Source organism: Balaenoptera physalus (genome assembly GCF_965194825.1).
Source record: "Balaenoptera physalus genome assembly, chromosome: 3".
Classification (NCBI taxonomy): Eukaryota; Metazoa; Chordata; class Mammalia; order Artiodactyla; family Balaenopteridae; genus Balaenoptera; species Balaenoptera physalus.
Genome location: NC_138890.1, coordinates 107238314 through 107259559, shown reverse-complemented (window position 1 = coordinate 107259559; position 21246 = coordinate 107238314). Strand labels below are relative to the sequence as shown.

General features: G+C 35.4%; 1 long non-coding RNA gene across 1 annotated transcript in view; it reads left to right on the top strand.

Moving 5' to 3' along the window:
• The window catches only part of LOC309659017, a 34308-nt gene extending 14833 nt beyond the window's left edge, over positions 1 to 19475 (top strand). The window contains exon 2 of the long non-coding RNA XR_014262497.1: positions 8981 to 19475. This is a non-coding gene — a long non-coding RNA (uncharacterized lncRNA). The remainder of the gene's footprint in view (positions 1 to 8980) is intronic.
• Positions 19476 to 21246: the final 1771 nt, after the last annotated feature.

The window sequence follows — 21246 nt, the reverse complement described above, 5'->3', positions numbered from 1 at the left end:
AAATACCTAGGAATAAACCTACCTAGGGATACAAAACACCTGTATGCAGAAAACTCTAAAACACTGATGAAAGAAATTAAAGATGATACAAACAGATGGAGAGATATACTATGTTCTTGGATTGGAAGAATCAATATTGTGAATATGACTATACTACCCGAAGCAATCTACAGATTCAATGCAATCCCTATCAAATTACCAATGGCATTTTTTACAGAACTAGAACAAAAAATCTTAAAATTTGTATGGAGACACAAAAGACCCCGAATAGCCAAAGCAGTCTTGAGGGAAAAAAACGGAGCTGGAGGAATCAGGCTCCCAGACTTCAGACTATACTACAAAGCTACAGTAATCAAGACAATATTGTACTGGCACAAAAACAGAAATATAGATCAATGGAACAGGATAGAAAGCCCAGAGATAAACCCACACACCTATGGTCAACTAATCTATGACAAAGGAGGCAAGGATATACAATGGAGAAAAGACAGTCTCTTCAATAAGTGGTGCTGGGAAAACTGGACAGCTACATGTAAAAGAATGAAATTAGAACACTCCCTAACACCATACACAAAAATAAACTCAAAATGGATTCAAGACCTAAATGTAAGACCGGACGCTATAAAACTCTTAGAGGAAAACACAGGAAGAAGACTCTTTGACATAAATCACAGCAAGATATTTTTTGATCCACCTCCTAGAGTAATGGAAATAAAAACAAAAATAAACAAATGGGACCTAATGAAACTTAAAAGCTTTTGCACAGCAAAGGAAACTACAAACAAGACAAAAATACAACCCTCAGAATGGGAGAAAATATTTGCAAAAGAATCAATGGACAAAAGATTAATCTCCAAAATATGTAAACAGCTCATGAAGCTCAATACTAAAAAAACAAACAATCCAATCCAAAAATGGGCAGAAGACCTAATAGACATTTCTCCAAAGAAGATATACAGATGGGCAAGAAGCACATGAAAAGCTGCTCAACATCACTAATTAGTAGAGAAATGCAAATCAGAACTGCAATGAGATATCACCTCACACCAGTTAGAATGGATATCATCAGAAAGTCTACAAACAACAAATGCTGGAGAGGGTGTGGAGAAAAGGGAAACCTCTTACACTGTTGGTGGGAATGTAAATTGATACAGCCACCATGGAGAACAGTATGGAGGTTCCTCAAAAAGCTAAAAATAGAATTACCATATGACCCAGCAATCCCACTACTGGGCATATACCCAGAGAAAACCATAATTCAAAAAAACACATGCACCCCAATGTTCATTGCAGCACTATTTACAATAGCCAGGACTATGGAAGCAACCTAAATGCCCATCAACAGATGAATGGATAAAGAAGATGTGGTACATATATACAATGGAATATTACTCAGCCATAAAAAGGAATGAAATTGGGTCATTTGTAGAGACATGGATGGATCTAGAGACTGTCATACAGAGTGAAGTACGTCAGAAAGAGAAAAACAAATATCGTATATTAACACATATATGTGGAACCTAGAAAAATGGTACAGATGAACCGGTTTGCAGGGCAGAAATAGAGACACAGATGTAGAGAACAAATGTATGGACACCAAGGGGGGAAAGTGGCGGGGGTGGGGGGTTGGGATGAATTGGGAGATTGGGATTGACATGTACACAGTAATATGTATAAAATGGATAACTAATAAGAACCTGCTGTATAAAAAAATAAAATTCAAAAATTCAAAAAAAAATAAAGAAAAATGATAAAAAGTATAACCAACAAGGGTCTACTGTATAGCACAGGGAACTCTGCTCAATGTTATGTGGCAGCCTGGATGGGAGGGGATTCTGGGGGAGAATGGGTGCATGTATACTTATGGTTGAGTCACTTTGCTGTGCACCTGGAACTATCACAACATTTTTAATCAGCTATACTCCAATATAAAGTAAAAAGTTTAAAAAAATGCTTGATATGATTTGTTATCAACGATGTGAAAATCAAAACCATTAAAAAAAAAGGTGACATACCATTACACAGATATGTGACCCACAGGTTGATCATACATAGGAGATTACACAAGGGTGTAAATACCAGGGAGTAGGAATCATTGGGTACCATTTTAGAGGCTTGCTACCACAAGACTTTATCTGGATCATGCTTCAAACAAACTTTAAAACACACACACACACTTAAGATAATTGGAAATTTGGATGCTTATTGAATATTTGATGATATTGGGGAAGTATTGTAAATTTTTTTGTGTGTTTATAATAGTAGTTTTTAAAGATCCCTATTTTTTAGAGATGCATATTGAAATATTTAGACATGTAATGATATAATGTCTGGGATATACTTTAAAATACTAAGAGATGGAGAAAGTGAGTGGTAGTATAAATGAAGCTGAATTGGTTATGAGTTGATAATTGCTGAAGCTGGGTGATAGGTAAATCGGAGCTCATTATTTTATTCTGCATATTTTTATACATTAATGTATGTTTAAAATTTTCCATAATAAAAAGTAAAAAAAAAAAAAGAGACATCATAAGGAGAGTAGAAGACAAGATACAAACTGGGAGATCTTTACAACCCATATTATTGGCAAAGGGATTAATACTTGTAATAATAATTGTGTAAAGAATTACTACAATTTAAATATTTTTAAAAATAGATAATGCTCTTAACTACCACACTATAAATAGGTAATTCATAAAGGAGGAAACCCAAAGAGATGCTCAACCACATGCTGAATATCATTTCACACACACCACATACGCAAAAATTTTAAAGTCTGACTATATCACCAGAACACTTCTACGTTACTTGTTGGAGAATAAACTGATATATCCATTTGGAAAACAACTTGGCATTATCTAGTAAACTTGAAGTTGCATGTCTCTTATGGCCCAGGAGAAATGTGTATCAGGATATATGAGCAAGAAAATTCCTAACAGTATTATTTATAACAGTAAAAATCGGAAACAACCCAACTGCCTATCAACAGTAGAGTGGTTAAATATATTACGTATACTCATACAGTAGAATACAACAGTGGGAAAAATGAATCACAAATCCATGGACATGGATGAATCTCTAACAACACTGAGCAGAAAAGCAATTCACAAAAGCATAGTACAGTAGGATTTCACTTCTATAAATTAAAGAACCAGTAAAAGTAAACAATATTTTGTTTAAGAGACCAAACATAAGAAGTAAATCTATAAAGCAACAGAATGATAACCACAAAATCAAGATAGTGATCTTCTCTAGCTGCAGAAAGAAGGGAATGGACTAAGGCAGGGGAACACAAGGAACATAAAAGTAGTGTGATTATACATGTTAATTTAGTCAGAACAGTCCTGGTTTGCCTATATTCCTGGTGTAATAACTAATAGCACTCTCTTTCACTCTCAAAAGTGTCCTAGTTTGGATAGTAAATTATATATTCACCCTTTTTAAAGTATCTTTTTTCCCTTTAACTGGATGGGAGGCCTATGGATCTTCACTGTATAATTCTTCCTTATATCACACATGTATTTTACAAATATCCACTTGAAAACAGCCAATATTTTATAATGTAATTTTAAATTTTAGACAGTGACAACATGGTAAAAAAAAGAAAATCTGTACATAGAATAAATGTAAATAGGATTTGAATGAAACCCTTGTCATCTGGGTATATGTGGAGATAAATAACATACTATATGCCTGGCATTGTGTTAAGCCATTTACAGATATTACTTCATCTTCATAGCAAGATTTTTGGGTAGGTATTATAATATTATCTCCATTTTACACGTGAAGAATCTGAGGCACAAAATCTATGTGTAACTTAGCCAAAGTCATACCATGACAGAGCAGAATTTGAACCTAAGCAATGTGACACCAGACTACATGCTCTTAACGCAATGCCAGAATCCATAATAGATATTCTTAATCATTTTTTGTGCTACGGATCCCTTTGGCAGTCTGGTGAAGCCTATAAAGCCCTTTTTAGAATCATGTTTTTAAATGCATAAAATATGCATAGGATCATGAATGAAACCAATTATACTAAAAACAGTAATCAAGTTATTCAACAAAAGTGTTCTGTACATGTGCTTCTTTATTAATGCGTTGAAAAACAAAATCTAGTAGAGGGTCGAATAATATCTATAATTTTAAAGTAGTGAACACTAATTATATCTTGAGATTTCTACAACTATAGTAATGTGATGGGAAAATATTTGTGATTTTTATTGGTGAAAAAGTCAGCGGTACTTCTAGTAACACTGGTTTGTTGCCTATGTTCACAATTGAAAGAAATGCTAAATTTCACTTAGAGGTTAGCAAAAATTAGGTTATAATATTTTTTTCATTTTTTTCATTTTTTCATATAATATTTTTTTCACAGCCCTCTGTTTTGTGACCTTAATTCATAGACTTCCTAACATATGCTTTACTTCAGAGAGGTCATATTCCCCAGCCTATCTTCCACTTTCTGGTTTGGGATTATGCTCAAAATGAGATACACAAACTAGTTTACTAGAAATAAAAAATATTTCTCCATGTGATAAACTTGAGTGGGGAATGAGAAACAGGAATGTGTTAGAATGACTAGGTGTACACATAGACAATGGGAAGCTTGGAACTGCCTTAGAGTGTTTTATTTAAGAGGTTTAAAACTGGTTCCAAACATGTACTGTCACATGCAATTATTCATAAAAGAATTCATTATTGATACCATAATACCCTACAGTATACTATTTGTCAATACATGTAGCAATGCAACAATCAAAAAAGAAAACTCAAATAGCTGGACACCTCCTAAAAGTTTCATTGGGCTAAAAGCAAAACATCTGACAAGTTTTTGATTTGCCTTTCTCATGATTTGATGTCCCAGCAGAGCAACTGGGGAACCTAATTCTGACCAACAAGGAGAAATTGCTTGGCTAATTGGAAGAGACAGAAACCTTGGGAGAAAACAACCACATACCAAGGATAATTATAAGAAGGTAACATGGGCCTTAAAGCATAGTCAAGAAATCTGAAGCTCCCAAATGAGGTGAGACTTGTAAAAAATGCTAAGAGAGGACAAAGAACGGGCTTTTTAAAATTATCTTCAAAGGCAGAAGATGATCAAGGAAGGGAAAAGCCCACTTACAGCTGCTGGTATAAGGTTAGATCTGAGAGAGAAAACAGAGTCCCTAAATATTATTTTCTTCATTCTCTACAAAGGAAACTTGAGAAGCAGCTTGACATAGTAGAAAGAACTATGTGTATTTGTGGGGTCAGGCAAACTTGGATTTAATTCTCTGTTTCAACACTTAATAGTTATATTACCCGGGGTCTCCTTTTCCCCATCTGTAAAATGGAGATAAGTATATCTTTCTCATAGGATTGTTCTGAGTAATGGAAGTAACACATTCAAAACACTGAGCCAGGCTTATAGTAGTGACTCAGTAAATAGGAACTTATTAATATTACTCAAAAGAGTAGTATAAATAGTGACAAGAAGCAATACTCTTCCCAAATAGAAGAAGGAATTCTAAGAAGTACCTAACAGTTCCAATTTAGAATCCATCATCTGATATGAATGGCTTATATCGCAGGCTTTTGGGGGTGGAGGGGCAGGGAGTACAAATGAGACCTGAGAACAACTGTTCCCATCTTTGAGGAATTATGGTAAACAGAATAGGTGCTAGAACACTAAACATGGGCAAATGTCTGCCTTCAAGGTGAAAAGTGGAAATATAAAACCTGGAATTATTTGGGATGTTTCCTCCCACTGGTGTAATATTCATTTGCCCAGGGAAGGGGAAATTCCAGAAAAAAAAAGCAACTGAAACAAAGGAGTAGATTGAATTTTCCAAAGTGCTCAATGTGAAGATGCAGTCTTGAAGGCTAAGGTGATGAAGAAATAAGAGGTTTCTTGAATTTCCTCAAAGCTTCAAGAGGTAAAGCTTAAAAGAAGAAGGAAAAAAAAAAAAAAATGGTATCCTTAAGCAAGATGTAGATATGTCTATGTCTCAATCCCTGGAATGTGTGAATGTTACCTTATTTGGAAAAAGGGTCTTTGCAGATGTAATTAAGTTAAGGATCTGGAGATGAAGAGATCAATCACCCTGGATTGTCTGCTCGGCCATAAATCCAATGAAAAGTATCTTTATGTGACAGACTTAAGAGAAGACAGAGAAGAGGAGGCAGTGTGACAACGAGGCTAAGACTGGAGTAATACAGCCACAAGTGAAGGAATACTGACCAGCTCTACCAGATGCTGGGGGAAACAAAAATCAGATTCTCCCCTAGGTCCTCCAAAACTGCGGCACTGCTGATGCCTTAATTTCAGACTTCTGGCCTCAGAACTGTAAGAGAATACATTTCTGTTGTTTTAAGCCACCTGTTTGTGGTAATTTGTTACAGCAGCCCTATGAAGTTAATACACAGATTTTAAAGAGAATCTCAAGATTAGACTTCCCTGGGTTGGAGGGAATGGGGGATTGTGAAATGGATGGTGGAGGGTAAAGAAGGTCTGAGGGACTCCTTGGAGGAAATATATGAACAAGGGTGGAGTTAGCAAATTACAGACCCCACAGTCTTTGCTTTGACAGAGATTGTTAGAGTTTAGAAGAGACCTGACAGGGTTACCATGCATTGCCAGAACCAGAAAGCCATGTGGCAGGCAATCTAATATTCAGAGTTCCCCCAAAGAGTATTTTATATCATCAAAAAGAGTTTCTGTTTGATTGACAAATGCTTTTCACTCCCCACTCCCTTGATCTGTAGCAGGAGTAACAGCTGTCTGTATGCCAATACTTTTTGCAATCCTATCCAAACTACCCATAGGAAAAGGTACTTTTTCATTAGTCCCTGGCAGTCTCAAACACTCAGAAAAAGAGAAAAGATCATGGACAACTAAAGGGGTTCCAGTGACATAGAATGGAAATCCATATCATTTGGAAACCCTCCCTTCAATCCTTACTTGATTGGGACTTTAGTCATTCACTTGAGAGTCCCTAACACCTCTAACCCTCCACCAGGACTACTTTGATCTTAGGCAAGAATGTAAAAGGAATTATTAAAAGGATGCTCTGGGAGCATCTATAAGAGAAAGCAGTAATCAGTCAAATACAGTATGGGTTTACCAACCAGAATTTGTCTAATTTTATTTTCTTCCTGATGGGGATACTAGACCAGTACGCCAATAAAATGCAGTAGACAATATTTATCTGTGCCCAAAAGGCATTATTGACATTTTTCATCATTTACTTACAAGTAAATTGGGGAGGCAAAAAGGCTAGATGATAGTACCTTCAGGCAATGACTTAATACCCAATGGGTACTGACTCCTGGAGGGCAGTCAGGCTCTCCAGAGGTTTTTAGGGTAGAACAACGGTCCCTATATCGGTCAACACTGTATTTCACTGACTTGAGAAAACCCGTATTTTCCAAATTTTTACCTGATTCAAAGTTGGAAAGGGTAGGGGGTTTAACAAACCTTAGAACAGCTTAATGTTGACTCTGGGCTAAGTTCTAGATAGCCATAATTAGAATTCAAAAAATTGGGGGAATCTGTAACCATACAAGCAGAATCCAACAAACCTAATAGGGATTTTTAAGTTTATTCACTCATTTAGATATCATAAATTTAGGGAACATCTATTCTCTGTAAATGTCTATGTTAAGCTTTAGAAAGATGATTAAGGTATTGTCCTTGACTTGCACTAGCTTAAAATATGGTAGGTGAAACAGATGTGTAAAGAGATAAGATATATTACAGTATGTTCATTGTAAGCCCTTATATTTAGCAAAAAAAATTTTTAATTAACTACGTTTAATTGTTTCGGATGGACTGGCATTAGCATATGTAAAATGCCTTTAAGAGTTTAATAAGCTGAACAAAATAATGTTTGTTAAGAATATGAGAGTGGGCTGATATTCTAGCTCATACAAATCGATCTTCTAAAAATTAACAAGGACTTAAACACCCTAAGGAGGAAATACAAATAGCCAATAGAGATATAAAAACATATTTAAAAATTCATTCTTAATTATAAGCAAATCAGGAGAACAAATTTGAAAAAAAAAATCAATAAATAATAGTATTCCATGCTTGCAGAGGTGTGGTGAAATGGATGCATAAACTGCCGGTGTATATTAATAAACATTTTATGTGTATAAAATGGTAACTGTGGAAAGTTATAGTAAGACAAGTCATACTGTGCAATGCAGCTATTTTCTTCTAGGAGTCTACTTTAAGAAATAATCTAAAATATATACATAAAATATACATAAGGCAGTCCACAACAGCATTTTTAATAATACTAATAAAAAATTAAGATGAATAATTTTTTAAATGTTCAACCATATGATAGAATGTATAATCAGAATTATGTGCTTAAAAAGAGGGTATCTGCAATATTATATTGCATTATATATATTATATTATATTATTATTAAACTAGAAGTCTAGGGATCACAACTTTTCACTGTAAACCTTCTTAAATGTTTTGAGTTTTGTGCCATTTGCATGCAATACATCCAAAAAAGAAACGCAATTTGAAAATAAAAGTATTCAGCATAAAATTTTAAAAATACACTTACGAATATTGTTTAATGATGTAAGGAAATACACTGAGGGAAAATAAAATTTTATTTTTTCCTGTAGTGAATTCATATACCTGGAAATTATATATAATTCTGGTTGTGTTACAAAAAATATTTTGTTCGGTATTTTTCACCATAAGAAACCTAGGACCAGTTTACATACAAGCAAGAAGGATGGTAAACAAGCTCACCTAAGAATGATTGGAGGAAAATGTGAATGTTTGGCCTGGAGTATATGTGTGAGAGCATGATGGCTGTCTTCAAGTATCTGAAGTACTGCCGTATGGAAAAGGGTCCACACTTCCTCAGGAAAGCCTCAGAGGATGAAACTAGACCCACTGGCAAGAGCTATAGTAAGCCATTTCAGTTCAATGTCAAAACATTTACAGACTTGTTTATTTGTTTATAGGCCATTTCAGCTCAATGTCAGGAAACACTTTCTAACGGAATGGGGCAAAGAATGAGTGCATTTCCAGTCACTTGAAGAATTCAAGCATAAATTGTCACCTACTTGACTGGACATTATAGAAGAGATTCAAGCATCAGAAGTATGACTTTTGGTATGATTCCAGCTGTGTGAGAAGTCATTTAACCTTTCTGGGACACAGTTCTCTGTAAAATGGGGGAGTTTGACTAAATTACCTCCATGTTCCTTTTGAGTATTAAATTGTTTTGATTCTGCATTGGTGTAATTACGTTTGGCTGATTTTTCCAGATTTACTTGATATCAGCCTCTTATCACTTGAAATACATCACACTATAGTTGTGAGAATTAACTTAGATGTTTAAAAAAGTATTTGTAAAAATGCAAAACTCTATGTAAGACTTTGTTATAGTTCAACGTCATTGGCCATTAGGAAAATGCAAATTAACACCACAATGAAATACCACTACACACCTATTAGAATGGCTAAAATAAAAAATACTGATAATACCAAGTGCTGACAAGATACGGAGCAACTGTATCTCTCATACTTTGCTGAGGAGAATGTAAAATGGGACAGCCACTCTAGAAAACAGTTGGTAGTTTCTTATAAAGTTAAATATATACTTATTGTAAAACCCAGATATCCATCTACTGGATATTTACTCTAGAGAAATGAAAACTTATATTCACTCAAAAATCTGTACATACATGTTCAAATCAGCTTTATCTGTGATAGCCAAAAACTGGAAACAACCCAATACCCTCCAATGGGTGAATGAATAAACTGTAGTACACCCATAACATGGAATACTACTCAGCAATAAAAAGGAATGAATTTGATACATGTAACAATTTGCATGGATCTCAAGGCCACTGTGTTGATGAGAAACCAATCTCAAAAAGTTACATATGCTATGATTCCATTTACATAACATTCTCAAAATGGCAAAATTATAGTGATAGAGAAAAAATAAGTGGTGCAAGGAGTTAGGGTTGGGGGGAGGGTATGACTATAAAGGGGTAACATGAGGAAGTTACTTTAGGGTAGTGGAATAATTAATAATTTCATATCCTAATTGTGGTGATCACTAATTTATTACATGCAATACAATTTTATACAACTATACACCAAAAAAAATTACATTTATCTTCAAGGTTCTGGAAAGCAATAAAATTTGTATCATTATTCACTTTTTTGTTTACATTGACTTTTTATGTTTAGCTTTGGACTGTCTTGTAATCAATAATATAGAATGTTTTTCATATGAAACTTTTTTATTGAAGAGTGCTGTAGAAATAGGGTGTGAGGTGTATTTACTTAACAGTAATTTTATTCTTTTTCTTTAAAGGAATAAATGGTCAAATGTGAAAGTAAATTCAGGTAAAGCTCACTTTTATTGATATTGTATTCTTATTTTTAAATTTTACTATCCCATTTTTAAGGAAGCCTCTGGGAAAATATTTTTATATAAATTTTCACAGCTCACTCAAATGTGATCTATATTTTAACTATTTATCATATGACTTAAGAGATTGTCCACACCTTGCCAGGTTCTACTTTAGCTGCTGATTCTCTCTATTTATACTGAACTAAATTTACCTCCAATCAAATTGCATAATAAACATAGAAGCTTAAAATTAATTCCTATCCTAGGATAAGATCTACACAGAGTTTGTCCCAAAAGTGAATTTCTCTTATAAGATGATCCTTACAAATACTAAAATATTAGTGTCTCTCAGACGGTATAAGGCTGTTCTTGTGGCTAACATTACCAATGCTCAATATTTTCAATTCTCTTTTTTTCTCTGGATATGCAAAAGCTTACATTTCTTAGTTCTACAAGTTAAGCAGCACTGTGTGACTAGTTCTACTAATGAACAGTGACCCGAGGTGATATGTTACTTCCAGACCAAAGCATTTACAAGTCTGTGCGTGATTCACCGTGCTGTCTTTCCTGGCACAAAGAACCCTGAGGTATCATTCAGATGGAGTTACCAGAAGAAGGAAGCAATCTGGACTATTGAGCCACTACATGAAGGGCTGCCCTGGAGAAACTCCTGGACTCTTAGCAGATTTGCCTGAGTAAGAAACTTCTATGTGATAAGCCTCTGAAATTTTGGCATAGTTTATTACTGCAGCATTCCCTAGCCTAACCTGACAAATAGAATCTGTATACTAACTTTGCCTATGTTAAAGGTTTTCATGGCCTTTTGTGTTTTCCATAGTCAGATGATAGTTATATGTTACAGCTTTTCCAATAATATTTAATATAATTAGCATTTTAATTAGTAACCTATTCTATTAGTCTCTACCACCAACTTAAGATCTCAAATTTTGAATCTAAATGAACAATATTTTAAATTATATATACCTATATCTCAAACTTACACCCTGTGCTAATCATTACCAACCAATAAAAAAGGATGCATTTGTTTATACAGTATTTTAATTCATTAAATAACCCCTGATGTTTCTAGTCATGTTCCCTGGGAAGCAGACCCTGAGATAGAGATTTGCATGCAGGAAAATTTATTAGGGGGTTCTCTTGGAATTAATACTTGTGGTGAAATGCAGGATTGGACAGAGGAGAAGCTGGGCTGTGAAATAGTTATAACAAAGCCTAAACCAACCCTACCCTGAGGGTGGCTCTGAAGCTAGGGTGGCCCTTCAGAAGTGTTCCAAGTTGAGACAAGGGTACTGGGCCCTTGTATACCCATCAATGATCAGTCATTGGATAAAGACTGCTCCCAGGAAGTAGGTGTGACCTTGGGTAAGGCAATTTCTGGATGGAGCTGACATCTTGACAGCTGTGAGCCACAGCATTCCCAGCAGCTGGACAAACAAGTCCTTCAGTCCTGAAGAGGAATATGGTGTCAGTGGAATCTATCCCAGTGTCCAGTACACCTGATAATCATGAAGAGGCATTTATCTATCTGTTAGACGATCACCACCACCATCATCACTATCATATTTACTGACAATTTTACTATGCGCCAGGCACATCTTAAGTGCTTTGAAATTATTAACTCATGTAATTCCCAAAATAACCCTATAATATAATCTTAAATGCTTTGCCTTCAAAAATGAAAATCAATATAGGTGTTTTCTGCAACATACCCCAATCCCAGAAATGCTTTGCTAATGACCATTCAGTAATTTCAACTGTAAGTTACTCTATCTAATATGAGCAGTCCCATTCAGTAACTGTCATTGGCCAAGATAGTTACTCTTTTCATGGGCTGCATCTTCTAAATCATGGATGGCATTATGATGTCTGTAATTTACTTTTAAAATAATTGAGCATGGATAATGTGATATTATGTGTGAATATATATGCGTGTTAATTTAGGCTACATCGTAAGTGCTGTTGCTTGCCCTAATTAGGAACTTACACTCCCAGGTATGGTCAGCTGATATTTAGCCATAACGCCACACTCCAGAGGAAGCTATGACAAGTGCTTTAGTCATACTTACTTGACCAACACCAGAATTTTGCTAATTAGCATAATAAATATTAGCAATCAGTTTTCATTGGTGAAATTAGTGTTGTTCAAGTTATATGGATTGGCTAATATATTTTAGACATTCCACTTTTGCTGAATAGGGTATAAAAATCTAGCAAGCACCATAATCTGTATCTTTAGGAAAGATACCAACATTTGATCCCTAAAGTGTCCTGTATCCAGCTATTGTTTCATTGGACTCTGGTTGCCTGAATCCTGTCTTTAAATATTACTGCATCTACCTTAAGTGAACCTTTCATGCATGTTGTAGTCATATGTGGTAGCCAGTCTTCAAACTGATCCTTAGTGCCCTTAATACCAATGATTCTTAGTATTTATCCCTTTCTGTAGTTCCCCCACACTGAATAGAGATGACCTGTGTGAATAAGATATTCTGGAAATGAAGACACTGCCTTCCAAGGATAAGTCTTAAAAGATATTGCAGACCCTGCATTTTTCTCTCTTGGATTATCTATTCTGGAGGAAGTCAGCCACCATGCTGTGAAGCTGTTACGGAGAGATCCATGTGGGGAGGAACTCAGGTTTCCTGCTGGTAGTCAACACTAACTTGCCAGCTGTGTGAGCGACTCGTCTTGGAAGTAGATTCTCCAGGCCTAGTCAAGCCTTTGGGTAACAACAGCCCCAGCCAACATCTTGACTCATGAGAGACCCCGAACCAAAACTACCCAGCCAACTTGATTTATCCCTAATCAACAGAAACTATGAGATAATAAATATTTATTGTTACTTTAAGTCACTAGGTTTTGAGGTAATTTGTTATGTAGCAATAGATAACTAATACATCATAGTACATAAAAGGACAGAGAGCTGGAACTTAATTGAACTTATAGAAGAGATTGTATGAACTGTTGCGTGTAAGACTCCTTGTTAATAACTTTATTTTTTAAAATGTCTGTTTATGTGACAGAATTTGGTCTAATACTTGCTTGCACTGCGACTTAGTAACAAAGCTATGTCAAAGTAACCACCCCCTTCACTTATATCAAAAATTGGTGGTTACTTATATCTGTCAAAAAGAACAAAATAGTTGTGCGTGACCAAATTGACTTAGCTAATTTTGCAAGACAGGCCTATTGATTTTTCTGCCTACTACAGCTTGGCTCTATCCATTTCTCTTTATCACCACCATCAGTCCAGTCCAGACTACCTTCATCTCTCACCCTGGACTGCTATAACAATCTTCTCACTCATCTAGTTATACCCATTGATCCTCTTCCATGCCACTGTCAATATTAAAGTTAGAGTGATCCTTTTAAAACACAAATCTACTCAAGTAATTCCACCACCACCCCTGCCCTTATTTAAAACCTTTTAGGACTCAGAGAAGATCATAAGGCAAAGACATAGCCTAACATAGCCTACCAAACTCCTGCCCGATCTGGTCCTGCCAACCCTTTGAGCGTTGTCTTGAACTCTTCTCACTCTTGTTCTCTTTGATTGCCCGTCACTGGCCTTCCTTCAATTACTAGTACTTTTCCTGTTCCTACTCACAACAGAGAATTTGTATGTGGTGTTTCCTCTACCTTGAAATCTCTTCCTTTTCCTCTTTGTCCAGTTCAAGTCTGCCTATCCTTCATATCTAGTGCATATGTCAGTTCTTCAGCAAAACTTCCCCCAGTCTCCCTGATTGACTCTCAGCATCATACATTCCCTCCTTTGTGTACCTGTCACATTGCAATTTTACATTTGTTTGTGTAATTATTTGATTAATGTTTGTGTTTACTGCTATACATTCTATAAGAGCAGGTACCATATATAGTTTAACTCATTTATGTATACCCTGGAACCCAAGAACATACTGCATATTTGATAAATATTTGATTAAAGACTTAATAACTGATTAACTAATTGAATGAACTCAGGTGGATATAAATGTTGCTTCAGAGCCAGAGTGCCTAGGTTCAAATTCTGGCAGTTCCTAACTACGTAATGTTAAAAATGATTTTACCTCACTGTTCTTTAGATTCGTCCTCTGTAAATTAGGAATAATAATTACCTTATAGGGTATTGCGAGGAATAAATGAGTTAATATACATTAAGGGCTTAAAGCCATTCCCAACACATTAAGTGCTATGTATGGCAAGTGCAATTATTATTATTATTGTTATTAACATGCTTAGTCATTTTGTCATGCTAGTTCCTTAGGCCATGGCTACCAGTTCCTTGGATAAGTTCATTCTTTTCTTACAGATAACAAATTCCAAGTGTCTATGTAAAAACAAGAAGCTATGTCAAAGACACAAATTGAGGGCAGAGCTTATAAATCTTTTTGAGCTGTCCAGTTTTGACTTAGGTATAAGGATACTAATATTAACCCTCTTATCACTGGTGTTTCTTTGGTAATTTACTATTTATACAAAAAGACAAAGCAGTGTTTGAATTAAATGAGAACTTCAAAGAGTTCTATAGCTGTCTTTTACTAGGGCACAGTTCACGCACCAAAAAGAATTGAGCCCACCATCTCTCTGAGTTTTTTGCATTGGTTACCTACTTGTAGTTCAAATAATGGCAAGATATTATCATAATATGTAATACTATTGATCTCTTTGTATTATAGACCTTCTATACTTTGAGGCACTGACTTTAAAATGTTAAAGCTGCAGGTTTGTAACTTTTGAACACCATATGTTATAAACTGTTGAAATGATGTCTCCCTACTTGACAGTGGAAATGTTCATGCTCAGTGCAAAGGCAGCAATGGTTGGATCTTGTTTAGCTGCTAATGCTTCTTATAGAAGTTGTGAATGCTTGCACTTTATTATATTCAGGGTCCCCACCTACAGATAGGTCTCTTGTAAGCTGCCATTAATTTGGGCAATAGGTCATAAACTGAAGGGTTGTTTTAGGTAAGTATTGCAAATGATGTGTTCTGTTCTCTGTTTACTACCAACCATGAAAAACAACACTGTACTTTCCAGAGAAACTGAGATCACCCAGTCCTTGCAACTGAGGTCATTTTAGTTTGGGAGGGAAAAAGAAAAGAATTCTTTTCAACTCCTTGCCAGTTCCTCCTCGCTTTTTGAGAAGGCGATACCTCTGAAAGAAAATAGATCAAAGATACATGGGGCTAAGGGCAGATCAGATAGCTATACTTTGTAGTCTGTTGAAAACAGAGCTAGCTTTACTGGAAAAGAGATTATGTGTTATAGTTATAAGGAACAGAGGAAAGGTTAGAGGGGTTACTAGCCTAAAAAACCAACCCCCAGTCCTCTACCACCTTGTCAGAACTTAAAATTCCACCATTAGAAATTCATTTGTTTGCATTTTAAACAGTAATTCCTTAAAGCAGTTACCTGTGGAAAAAACTGAATTCTCTATCAATTCTTTTTCCTGAAAGTGAATTTTGAAAGCACTGAGACCAAGAGGTAACACTAACTCCTGAAAACTCTGACTTGACTGTAGGACTGCTATGGAGAAAAAAGGTTGGAAGAGTACAGGTTATGTTTGAAGAGAGGCTGGAGGGAAATCTGTGGCCGTAGAAAACAGTGGTTATAATGTGTGATGACTGTGAGGAGAAAGAGAAAAAAGAAGTGGGTTTCTTTTTTGATTTGTTGCTCTGGGCATCTACAATAGAAGAAAGAAAATATATTACTATATGACGAGATACAATGAAAATGACACAGACAAAATAGGAGAGTCATGCCTAGAATGTGAGAGCAACTCAACTTTCTTAAATATCCTGATTAGCTTTTTTATGACCATAATCATGCTAAATTCATTCCCTACTTGTAGAGTGATTAGTATATATTGAGCATCTTGAGGGTAAGACAAAATTTTTAAGTTTTCTGTTTCTGAGAAGCTCTCCATATGTCCTTTCTCCAGTAATTCACTCATCAATGCATAAACTGTTTACCTATTAAACTGAATGTGATAGATTGAGACCCCATCCACTAAAAAGTGAGGAAACACAGGTCCCTATGTCTTGCAACAAGGAACCGAGGAACATACAAAGAGTAAAGGTAAGATGAATAGATAAGGAAGGAGGCTGGTACAGATTTATACAATTAACTATTATTATGTGCTTAATATTTGCCAGTTGAGCTGGAAAGGAAAAACTATGTGTGAGAAAAATCTATCACCTTGTGATGAGCAAAGAAGTTTCTGGCAGGATGAGAATTTGCTGGTGGGTATAGGGAAGATGGAAACAGTAGGAGCAAAGGAGTTGTCCCAATTTACACTCCACCAGCAATGTACAAGACTAGTAGTATCTGATTCTGAAAATTTTAGTGTGTAGTGGTATCTGATTATGGTTTTAATTTACATTTCCCTCATAAATAATGATACTGAATCTTTTTTCATATGCTTGTTGATCATTTAGATATCTAGATTTATGAAATACATATTCAAACCTTTTGCCTGTTTTTCAAAAAATTGAGTTCTTTGTCTTTCTCTTATTGATTTATAATGGTGCCTTATATATCTTGGATGTAAGTTTTTTGTCAATAGTCATTTTATATTTTTCTTTTCCTACTCTGTGTATCATTTTCTCATTCTCTTAAAAATGTCTTTTGATAAATGAAAGTTCTTAATTTAATGGAGTCTATTTTATCAGTCTCTTTTTTCATGGTTTGTGCTTTTGTATTTAAGAAAACATTGCCTATCTTAAGGTCATGAAGGTATTTCCCTATGTTTTCTTCTAGAAGTTTCACTGTTTTACCCTTCACATTAGATCTTTGATCCATTTTGAGTTAATATTATGTATAACGTGAGGAAGGGGTCAAGTTAAAATTTTTCCATATAAATATTCAATTGATCCAGAACAGTTTATTCAAAAGATTATCCTTTCCTCCACTGACTTGCACCTTTGTCATAAATCACATAATTCTTCATGTGTGATGATTTCCCCTAACTATTCTATTAAATGTATTATTTGAGTGAACAATACATTCAACTGGTAAGAAAATCAAAACAAATTAATGAAGAAACTAAATTCAAAAAGGTACAAAAATGCAAATTGTGAAGAGCAGAAATAAATGTACCTTCTATTCTGTTCGTCTGTACTCTATTTCTTTCTCCAGAAGCAATGACAAGTGTCAGTGCCCAGATATGCCAACAACTCTGCTTAACTTTCTAGGGTCCTGAATCAAGAAAGCCCTTTATCCCAAAGTCCACCCCCTGATCCTAATGTAATGACTTCTCTAGGTGATTCTGATATTAAGTTTCTAGGTGGTTCTGATACGAGTTTGTTCCAACATAATTTAAAAGTCTATTTTCCTTTACTCTTTTAAAAAGCATATGACTGGATTTTTTTTAAAGCCCAATTAGATTAAGGCTTTATTTTATTAGGGGGATTCAAGTTACTTATATTTATTGTGACTGTATTTATTCCTGCCATTTTATTTATATTATTTACTACTTTTTTTTTCTTTTCTGCCTTTTGTGGAACTAATCAAGCTTGCTTTTTTTCTTATTTTAGTAGTTTAGAAAGTATACGTCTTATTTTGTATTCTGCTCCTATATATTTAAATTTTAACCTCCATTTTATATATATTTGCTCTTAAAGTGTAGAATTAAGCAGCATCTGTATCCTGCCCTGATCCTGCCCTTCTCCCCCACTTTCTCCTACAACTCAAATAGGGGCAGATCCAATTTTTGTACAGCCCAAAGCTTATACAATTTGGGGTATACTCTTTAAAATAATTTGAAATTCTAAATTTAAAAATTGGGTAAGAAAGTGAATGTTTATTTAGAATGAGAAAAGAAATCAGAACAAAATATAATTTTTTAAATTTTACAAATTTACAAATCTTTAAAAAATGATAGTTCCACAAACATAACAGAATCCAGAAAATAACATAATATTTTTATTAACTGCCTGGGACACTTCTATAGTACTTTTTTCCCTACATTTTCTCTTATAATTTTGCATTTCTGATTATTGGAAGCTAATAGAAGCAAATTGTATTCTAGCTGTGTATATTTCATGCTTGGTCCCTCTGTCCCCCTCACTGTCTACATAACTTCCAGTGCTGGGTACCATGGGACACACTTACATCATGATACATCCCTAGGCTCTGTAGCTTTGCCAGGTGAGTCAGCACAGTTGGAAGCAGGATTCCTAAGATCTTTCCTACATTGGGGGCACTATGGAAGAAAAGTTAACGGTTCACAAATTGACAGTGAACCACCTAAATATATTCCCCTAAATCCAAATTAAATGATTTTTTCAACTCAACCTCCCCCTGTCCAAATCCCCCCAAATATCCATAGCTATGCAATACCATCTGTCTTAAAAAGTATAACAGAGGGGAATTGAGAGAAGAAACAAGAAGTGATCAAATGATTATTTTAGCAAATAAAATACTTTAATATTTTCAACTATTTTATATTTTAAGGATTTTAAAAGGATAGGCATAAAAATCATATGATCATCTCAATAGATGCAGAAAAAACTTTTGACAAAGTCCAACATCGATTAAGGATAAAAACTCTCAACAAAGTGGGTATAGAGGGAGCATACTTCAACATAATAAAGGTCATATATGATAAGCCCACAACTAACATCATACTCAACAGTGAAAAGCTGAAAGTATTTTCTCTAAGAGAAGGAACAAGACAAGGATGCCCACTCTCATCATATTATTCAATATAGTATTGGAAGTCATAGTCACAGCAATCAGACAAGAAAAAGAAATAAAAGGAATCCAAATTGGAAAAGAGGAAGTAAAACTGTCATTGTTTGCAGATGACATGATGTGATGCTATATATGGAAAATCCTAAAGACACCACCAAAAAACTATTAGAACTAATAAATGAATTCAGTAAAGTTGCAGGATACAAAATTAATATACAGAAATCTGTTGCATTTCTATACACTAATAATGAATTATCAGAAAGAGAGATTAAGAAAACAATCCAATTTACAACTGCATCAAAAAGAATAAAATACCTAGGCTAAATCTAAGCAAGGACGTAAAAGACTTGTACTTGGAAACTATAAGACATTGATGAGGGCTTCCCTGGTGGCGCAGTGGTTAAGAATCCACCTGCCAATGCAGGGGACACGGGTTCGAGCCCTGGTCTGGGAAGATCCCACATGCCGCGGAGCAACTACGCCTGTGTGCCACAACTACTGAGCCTGCGCTCTAGAGCCTGTGAGCCACAACTACTGGAGCCCGTGCCTAGAGCCCGTGCTCCACAACAAGAGAAGCCACCGCAGTGAGAAGCCGGTGCTCCACAACAAAGAATAGCCCCCGCTGGCTGCAACTAGAAAAAGCCCGTGTGTAGCAACGGAGACCCAATGCAGCCATAAATAAATAAATAATAAATTAAAAAAAAAAAAAAAAGACATTGATGAAAGAAACTGAAGATGATACAAACAAATGGAAAGATGTATCATACTCATAGACTGGAAGAATTAATATTGTTAAAATGACCATACTCCCCAGCAATCTACAGATTCAATACAATCCCTATCAAAATACCAATGGCATTTTTCACAGAAGTAGAACAAAAAATTCTAAAATTTGTATGGAAACACAAAAGACCTGAGTAGCCAAAACAATCTTGAGAAAGAAGAAAGCTGGAGATATCATGCTTCCTGATTTCAAGCTATACTACAAAGCTACAGTAACCAAAGCAGTATGGTACTAGCATAAAAACAGACCCATCAATCAATGGAACAGAATAGACAGCCTAGAAATAAACCCACACCTTTTTTTTTTTTTAATTTATTTATTTATTTTTGGCTGCATTGGGTCTTCGTTGCTGCATGCGGGCTTTCTCTAGTTGCAGCGGGTGGGGGCTACGCTTCGTTGCGGGGCGTGGGCTTCTCATTGCGGTGGCTTCTCTTGTTGCAGAGCATGGGCTCTAGGCACACGGGCTTCAGCAGTTGTGACTCACGGGCTCTAGAGCGCAGGCTCAGTAGTTGTGGCACACGGGCTTAGTTGCTCCGCGGCATGTGGGATCTTCCCGGACCAGGGCTCGAACCCGTGTCCCTTGCATTGGCAGGCAGATTCTTAATCACTGTGCCACCAGGGAAGCCCCCACACTTTTATTATCAGTTAATCTTTGACAAAGGAGACACAAATACACAATGGGAAAAGACAGCCTCTTCAATAAATGGTGTCGGGAACACAGGACAGCTACATGCAATAGAATCAAACAGGACTACTTTCTCATACCATATAAAAAATAAACTCAAATAGATTAAAGACTTAAATTTAAGACCTGAAACCATAGAACTTCTAGAAGAAAACATTGGCAGAGTGCTCTTTGACATCAGGCTTAGCAATATATTTTTTTTAATCTGTCTTCTCAGGCAAGAGAAATAAAAGCAAAAAACAAATTGGACTACATCAAACTAAAAAGCATTTGCACAGAGAAGGAAACTATCAACAAAACAAAAAGACAGCCTACTGAATGGGAAAAGATATTTGCAAATAATACATCTGATAAGGGTTTAATATCCAAAATGTACAAAGAATTCATGCAACTCAAAATCAAAAAAACAAGCAACCCAATTCAAAAATGGGCAGAGGACCTGAGTAGACATTTTTCCAAAGAAGACATGCAGATGGACAACAGACACATGAAAAGATGCTCAACACCACTAACCATAAGGGAAATGCAAATCAAAACCACAATGAATTATCACATCACACATGTGAGAATGGCTATTATCAAAAAGACAACAAATAACAAATGTTGGCAAGGATGTGGAGAAAAGGGAACCCTCGTGCACTATTGGTGGGAATGTATATTGGTATGACCACTATGGAAA